We start from the raw sequence: 8,402 nt of genomic DNA, 5'->3' as shown, positions 1-8,402 counted from the left end.
TTGTAATAATGTGTTGTTGGGGTGGGGCAACAATGTAACAATGTCACTTACAAAAAACAAAGAGAGTAGGTGCCTAGATTTGACTTAATTTTTCTAAAAATAAATACTCACTCCGTTCCTAAAAGTTCAACTCACTTTGTATTATTTGTGCGATCTCCAATAAACGTATTTGACTATGAACATCCGCTCATTCGATCTCCGATTATTACTCGAAATCTTAAGGTAGCATACACATGGAATTGTGATCGAAGCAGTCGCACCTATTAAGGCTCCAACCAGAGACATGAGACTTTCGAAGTTACGAAAATTGGAACCGCCATCGCTATGATCACTTGTGAAACAAACCGTGGCCGAAACGTAGGCAAGAACGCTTAGATCTTCTGACCAAATAGTTGGTAAAAATGCAACGGCAATAATCATAATAAAACTTTGTTTTACACCAATATTAATCCCATGAAAATTGGTCTTAACTTTGGGGAATAAATCATGTAAATTATCACCTTCTACAATTAAGTAGCCTATTAATGGTAAATAAAGATCAATGTATAGTATTATTGAACCGAACCCGACTTGAACCGAAATTGACCCAAACCCGTTTTAACCTGTCAAAACACGAATTTAACGCAACTTGTTACTAACCTGACCTAAATTCAACCCGACCCGTTCCTAACCCGACCTGAATTTAACCCAACCTGTTACAAACCCGACCCGAAATCAACCAGACTTGTTATTGACCTGACCCAAATTCAACCCGCCTTGTTATTGACCTGACCCGAATTTTACCAGACCTATTACTTACCCGGCCCGAATATTCAACCCGATCTGTTATTAACCCGACACAAAATCAACACGACTTGTTATTGACCTGACCTAAATTCAACCCAAATTGTTCCTGACCCGATTTTAAATCACCTTAAATGTAATTTAGACCACCTTATTATTGTTGATCAAAGCATTTTGTCTGGTGAGACCAAGTCGGTCCATGCCAGCAAAAGAAAGGAGTATCATCCTCAAATTTAAGAGTTTTATATAGTATATATTTGTTGTATGGTCAAAGGAGATAATTATCTTCCTGAATTATATACTATAGTTCCCTAGTATATTGCCATATATATATATTATAGTCAAAGGAAATAATTAGCTTGATAAAAATGATAATTATCTATTTATAGTTAGTTGAACACGAATATGACATGACTTTGAAATGACCCTGATTGTAACCTGCAAATTATTGACTTGAACATAACCCGACTATAATCCGAGAATGACCCGACTTGGAAATGGCCCAACTTGATTATAAACCGCAAATTATTGACTAGAACCGAACCCGACTTGAAGCCGAAAATGACCCGACTTGAAAATGACCCGGCCTAATTATAACCCGCAAATTATTGACTTGAACCAAACCCGACTCAAACCCTAAATGACCCGTCCTGATTCTAACCCGCAAATTATTGATCAGAACCGAACCCGACTCGAACCCGTGAATTACCCTAACTTGTTTTAACCCGTGAAACCCGAACTATTGTTCACCCAACCCGAATGTAATCCGACCTGTTATTAACCCGACCTAAACTCAACCTAAACCCGATAATAAATATGACCCGACGTGACCCGACTCAAGCATGACCCAACCCAAACTCGACCCGCATAGGTTATGGAATTAATCCGAATTGAACCGACCTGAGTTGACCCGACCCAATTTTACAAACCCAAACCCGACCCGTTTACATGAATTGACATCTCTACCCGAAATCTCAAAAATTTCTCAAAAGTGTGGATATTAGCCTTCAATTTTGGAATTTTTTGACTTTTTTCACCTGGGAATAAAAATTGCCGAAATGTTTACTATGATCCCTAATACCCTCCGGGAGTCAAATTGGCTGGTTGTAACCATCCAGTTTGTCTTTAAACGACCAATTTACTGGTTTACAACTTGCATCGATTTCATTAACTCAAGCCTACCACGAACATTTATGACAACATATAATGATCATATATGGTTCCAAACGCATTATATGACCTTGAGATGTATCCCCTAAAATCTCAAGCCTTTTCGACACCGGGCCCCGAAACATCCAAAATTTCTCAAAAAGCGTGGATATTAGTCTTCAATTTTAAAATTTTTTGACTTTTTTCGCCCAAAAATAAAACTTGTCGAATTGTTTACCATGGTCCTAATACCCTCCGGGAGTTCCATTGGGTGGGTGGAACTATCCAATTTGCATTTAAACGACCAATTTACTGGTTTATAACTTGTACCTTTTCATTAACTCAATCCTACTACGAACATTTATGACAACAAATAATGATCATATATGGTTCCAAACGACATTATATGACCCAGAGATATATCCCCTAGAGTTTCAAGACTTTTGAACACCAGGTCTTAAAACCTCCAAAATTTCTCAAAAAACGTGGATATAAGCCTTCAATTTTGGAATTTTTTGACTTTTTTCGCCCGGAAATAAAAATTGCCGAAATGTTTACAATGGTCCCTAATACCCTCCGTGAGTCTAATTGGGTGGGTGAAACCATCCAATTTGCCTTTAAACGGCCAATTTACAGATTTACAGCTTGCACCGATTTCATAAATTCAAGCCTAACAAGAACATTTATGAAAACATATACAGATCATATATGGTTCCAAACGGCGTTATATGACCCAGAGATATATGCCCTAGAATTTCAAGACTTTTCGACATCGGGCCCTGAATCCTCAAAAATTTCTTAAAAAGTGTGGACATTAGCCTTCAATTTTGGAATTTTTTGACCTTTTTCGCATGGAAATTAAATTTACCGAAATGTTTACCATGTTCTCTAATACTCTTTGGGAGTCCAATTTGGTGGGTGGAACCATCCAATTTTCCTTTAACTAGGGTGGCCAACGCGCGCGATGCGCGCGACATGGCTAGCCAATGCGGAGAAGTTATCAAGACTTGTCTTTGTACTATATACAATGAAATCGGTGCAAGTTGATAAATGATCATATAATCCAAAAAACAAGAAAATTAACAAAAAAAAAAAACCCCACAAAATTAACAAAAAACAAAAACCCATAAATATACCCCATAAATTAAACCATAAAAAGTATAACCCGTTTTTAAACCACAAAAAATATAACCCAGAAATTACACCACAAAATAAAATTTAAATAAAATCCACAAAATTACCCACCAAAAACAAACCACAAAAATTAAATCCAAAATTAACAAAAATCAAACTCAAAACTCAACAAAATAATCAAAATGAAAATCAAACCCAAAATGAACAAAAATCAAACAAAAAAAAAATCAATATCCGAACATGGATATTTGAACAAAAAAACTATCCAAATTCGAACTAAAAATCAAACCAAATTCAAAGAAAAAATCAAACAAAAAATGTATAAACACGATAACATACCTCAAACCTCGAATTGACTTCAAATTTCCCCTCGATTTTGGTTTAATAAGGCCAAATTCGACCATGAAAAGTCTAGATCTAAACTTTTCACGGTCGAATTTGACCTTAATACTATTAACTCGTTCAACAATGAGCTTGTGACGGTGGAGATCGTGGCAGTGGACTCGTGCTTGTGACGGTGGAGGACATGGTGGTGACGGTGGAAGGTTGGTGTCGGTAACCGAATTTCCTATAGATTCTTCTTGTGCGATTTTTATCTAATTTTTAAAATTTGTCCGATTTTTTGCTAACAAGAACATAGAAAGAATGATGAACTAAAAGAAAACAAAGGGAGGAGGATCAGAGAGGCGGTAAAGATGGAGGAGGAGGAAAGAGAAAGGAAAAAGAAGAGAGGAGAGAGAAGAGAGAGAGCGCGACGTGAGTAATTTAGGGTTAGGCACTACTAGAATTAAGCTAAATTCCGACGGAAAAATTCCGTCAGAAACACCTTGAAATCCGTCGGAAATAGGGTTTCCGACGGAATTCCGTCGGAAGCAGTTGTCGGAAAAGCCTTTGTAGGAAAAATGAACTTTTCCGACGAAAATTCCGTCGGAAACACTATTCCGACGGAATTTCCGACGGAATTTTCCGCCGGAAAATTCTGTTCAGGTACAGCAACAATCCGTCGGAAAATTCCGACGGATTCAATTCCGTCGAAAATTTCCGACGGAATTTCCGTCGGAAATTGCTGATCTGAATTTAAAAAAATATACGCCGCGCCACCACCGGCACGGCGTATCACCACCTAAAACCACCAAAAAACGCAACATCAGACACCGCCACAACCACCAACCCCTAACTTGTATCAACAGTCCAGAACCACCCTACCACCCACAACCACCAGATCTACCACCAAACCCGAAAAAATTAACAAAAACAAACAAAAAAATTAAAATGAAAACATAAAACCCGGAAAATTCTTTAAAAACAGAAAAAAAAGAAAAAAAATAAACAAAAAATGAAAACAGACCTACCGCCACCACCCACCTAAAACCACCGTCGAAACCCACCTAAAACCACCGCCGAAACCCACCTAAAACCACCGCCGAAACCCGAAAAAAATTAACAAAAAAAAGAAGAAAAAAAATTAAAATCCCAACACCCTAAACCCGAACTTCAACAGCCACCATAACCACGTATTTTAGATCTAGTAAACTTGAAACCGAAAAAAAAACCCCGAACAAAATAAGTTGAAATTCAGACAAAAAAACTTACCACAACGATTCAAAAACTTGAAATTGGTCTGAAAATTGGTTATATAAGGCCAAATTCGACCATGAAAACGCTAGATCTAGCATTTCCATGGTCGAACTTGACCTTAAAACCATAAACGCCGGGAATGTGGTCGGGAATATGGTCGGAAAAGCTTCGTGGGCTAGCTTTGGTAATGAACAACAAATTAAAGGAGATCGAGAGAGGAGAAAAAAAGAGTAGATCGAGAAGGAGTATCCAAGTACTACGCCGCTGTTTGAGGTTGATGTTGGAGGTGGTTGTTGCAGTGGTGGTGTTGTGTGAGGTTGATGTTGGTGGTGGTTGTTGCAGTCTCGGTGGTGGGAAGAAAGAGGGGAAAGCGCGGAGAAGGGGTGGTTTTTGTTGCGGTGGTAAGAAACAGGGAAAAGAAGAGGAGAGAAGGAAGAGGAAAGGTAATCTGGAAGAGAAGAGAGAGAAAGGGGAAGGTGAGAGAGAGAAAGGGGAAGGTGGGAGGCGGAAAGAGAATAAGGGATAGGAGGAGCTGCTTTAGGGTTTCCTCCTTAAATGTGTTTTTTGTTTTTTTTTTTTTAAAAAAGTATTTTTCGACGGAATAAAAATCCGTCGGAAATTTTCGTTTCCGACGAAAAAATTCGTCGGAAAGGGCATATATTCCGACGGATTATGATTCCGTCGGAAATTTCCGACGGATTTGCGACGGAAATTTTTAATTCGTCGGAAATATCCGACGGAATATAAATCCGTCGGAAATTTCGGCTTTTCCGACGGAATTACCTGTCCGTCGGAACTAATCCGTCGGAATTCGACCTGATTCTTGTAGTGCGGGTGAATTGGGTGACCTTTTATACAGGATTTTTTTTTTTTAAAAAAAAAAAAACGCTCTTGCGACCGCCAAAATGGTCGCAAAAGGTTTTTTCAATTTCGAATTATTTTTAAAATGTTGAAATAACCTTGTGATGCTTTAAACCGGAAAAAACAGTCGCAATTTTGCGATTGCGTTCAAGACGGTCGCAAATTTCATATTTTGCAACAGTTTTCATGACGGTCGTAGAAAAACGGTCGCAATTTGACCGAATTTTAGTAGTGTTGGAAGCTACGGAGAAGTAGTAATTATAGAAATTGAGGGCAACGATAGAGTTTATGTGAGATGTTCATTAACCATAATAAATTAACACACCTGATAATAGTATGTAAAATACCCGCTTAGAGATTTACACAACAATAGATTTTATTTTATTTAGAAATCATATACGGACCCATATATATTGGCCATATAGCAACAATACAATAATGCATACACATAGAAACACATTTATTTAGAAGTCATGAACATAACATATACGTTCACAACAATACATGCATATAGATATGTAGTGAGATAAAAGGTTTTGTTGACCTTGAATCTTGAGTCTTGCAACAGATTGGTCAGGTAGTGCAGCTAGTGCCTGAGCAACAGATCCCCTTGAAAATCCCACATTCTTGACCTTCGTCTATGCACGTTTGTTTGCAAGCACCATCAATGCAATTTAAGTCCGAGCAATAGATCCCCTTGAAAATCCCACATTCTTCACCTTTGGCTTTGCACGTTTGTTTGCAAGCACCATCAATGCAATTTAAGCCCGAGCAACAGATCTCCTTGAAAATCCCACATTCTTCACCTTTGGCTTTGCACGTTTTTTTGCAAGTACCATCATAGCAGTTTGAGTCCGAGCAACAGAACCCCTTGGAAAACCCACATTCTTCACCAAGGGCTCTGCAAGATTTTTTGCAAACAAAGCCACTGAGGCGATTGCCTTCCTCATCAACTGTGTCGCGGCCACTACCACCACCTTCAATCAGTACTTTTGCAAGCTCATCAAACTCCATGATGTTTGAGAGGGGAATTGATTCACCCACCATCACAAAGGTAAGGAGAATTAAACTAGCACACAACTTTTTGTTATTCATATTGATTTGATTTCAATGTTTGATTTTTTGTGTCGTAGAAGAGTTTAGGGCCTAATTTTATAGCCATGCACAACCCAATAACTGTGTCTAATCCATTTACAAGTGTATGGTTGATAATTCTTATAATATTAGATACACGTATATTAGACACACATATAAAAACGTGAGTAATTTCCTTTTCGCAAGTTTAAAGAGAGGTCCATTGTCCAACTAGAGATAGTACGTAGATATTATGTTGAGATGAGAGTAGGGGTGCTAATTGAGTTGAGCAGCTCGCGAGCAACTCGTACTCGACTCGGTCAACGCTCGGTCAAAACTCGACTCGAGTTGGCTCGACTCGAATTCGACTCGACTCGAGATGTTAACGAGCACGAGTTGAGCAAGCTCTAACTCGACTCGATAAGCTCGTGAGCAACTCGATAATATAATATTAATATAGAATTTGCAAACAACAAGTTACTATCTTTAAACAAATTTGACACTTATTAAGCCTTAACTTATATCATAAAAAAAGAAAGAGTAAATTTTTAATAAAATCTATATATAATAAGGAAAACAATATTAATTGAACAAAAAATAAATAAAGGCATATAATAATAGAAGGACCAAAATTTTAACGAGCAGAATGTGAGCTGCTCGACTCGACTCGAAACTTTAACGAGCACGAGTCGAGCAGGTTTTATTTGCTCGAAACTTTAGCGAGCACGAGTTGAGCACATGTAAAAAGTTTTCGAGTTGAGTCGAGCACCCCTCAGCTCGTGATCGACTCGCTCGATAAGCACCCCTAGATGAGAGTGTGGTTAGCAGAAGTGCCACATATACTGTGCTTGTAATAATTGTTGGGGTGGGGCAACAATGTAACAATGCTACTTACAAAAACTAAAGAGAGTAGGTGCCTATGTCGTACCTCGTACGTTGTTAATTAGATAACCAAGTATAGCCATTATAGCATAGCATATAATGGTTGCACCGAAAAATCCAATGAGTAAGACCTTATACAAACACAAAAAATAAAAATAAAATAGCGATTAATATACAGTAAAAATAAGTTTTAATAAGTTCAGATAAATAAAACGCAGTCTAAATTAAAAAATTACCTTGGAGAAATGACGTTTCTTCTTGATGGAAACGTGTAAGGTTGGAAAAATCATATTCGTGCTATAAGAAAACATGTACAATCTCATAGCTGTTAAAATTCCTCTCCAATTGATTAATTCACCTCTACTATGAAATCCAACAGTACACTATCAAATAAACCAACTCATGAAACAGATGCAAGGATTACAAAACCCGAAATTTCACCCGTGGCCGAAACGTACGCATTAACACTTAGATAACACTGTTGGTAAAATGCAACGGCAATAATCATAATAAAACTTTGTTTTCCACCAATATTAATCCCATGAAAATTATCACCTTCTACAATTAAGTAACCTGATATTGATAACACTCTTTTGCCTATTTTTCCATACGCAAATTCTCCGATTTCGGCGTATGTTTTGATCCTAGGATTCGCGTCCATACACCGTTCTGTTAATAGGCCGGTGTAACACGCTGCGCCGGAGATGCCGAAAAGCAAGATTACAATAACATAGATAAGGATTAAAACAACGGATTATAATTAATTATTATGAAATGAATTATGATTTTTGTGATACTATTTTATGGAATGTTAGGTATAAAATGGATCACTTTTAAATGGCCACAATTTATAACCGTTTATTTCAATCGACTAATGTGAACCGTTGATATTAAATTAAATTATGATCTTATCAGTTTTCTGTTTCAGTTTCTTCTTTGTT

Source organism: Chenopodium album, chromosome 11 (genome assembly GCF_948465745.1).
Source record: "Chenopodium album chromosome 11, dcCheAlbu1.1, whole genome shotgun sequence".
NCBI lineage: Eukaryota > Viridiplantae > Streptophyta > Magnoliopsida > Caryophyllales > Amaranthaceae > Chenopodium > Chenopodium album.
This window is presented reverse-complemented; position numbering follows the sequence as displayed.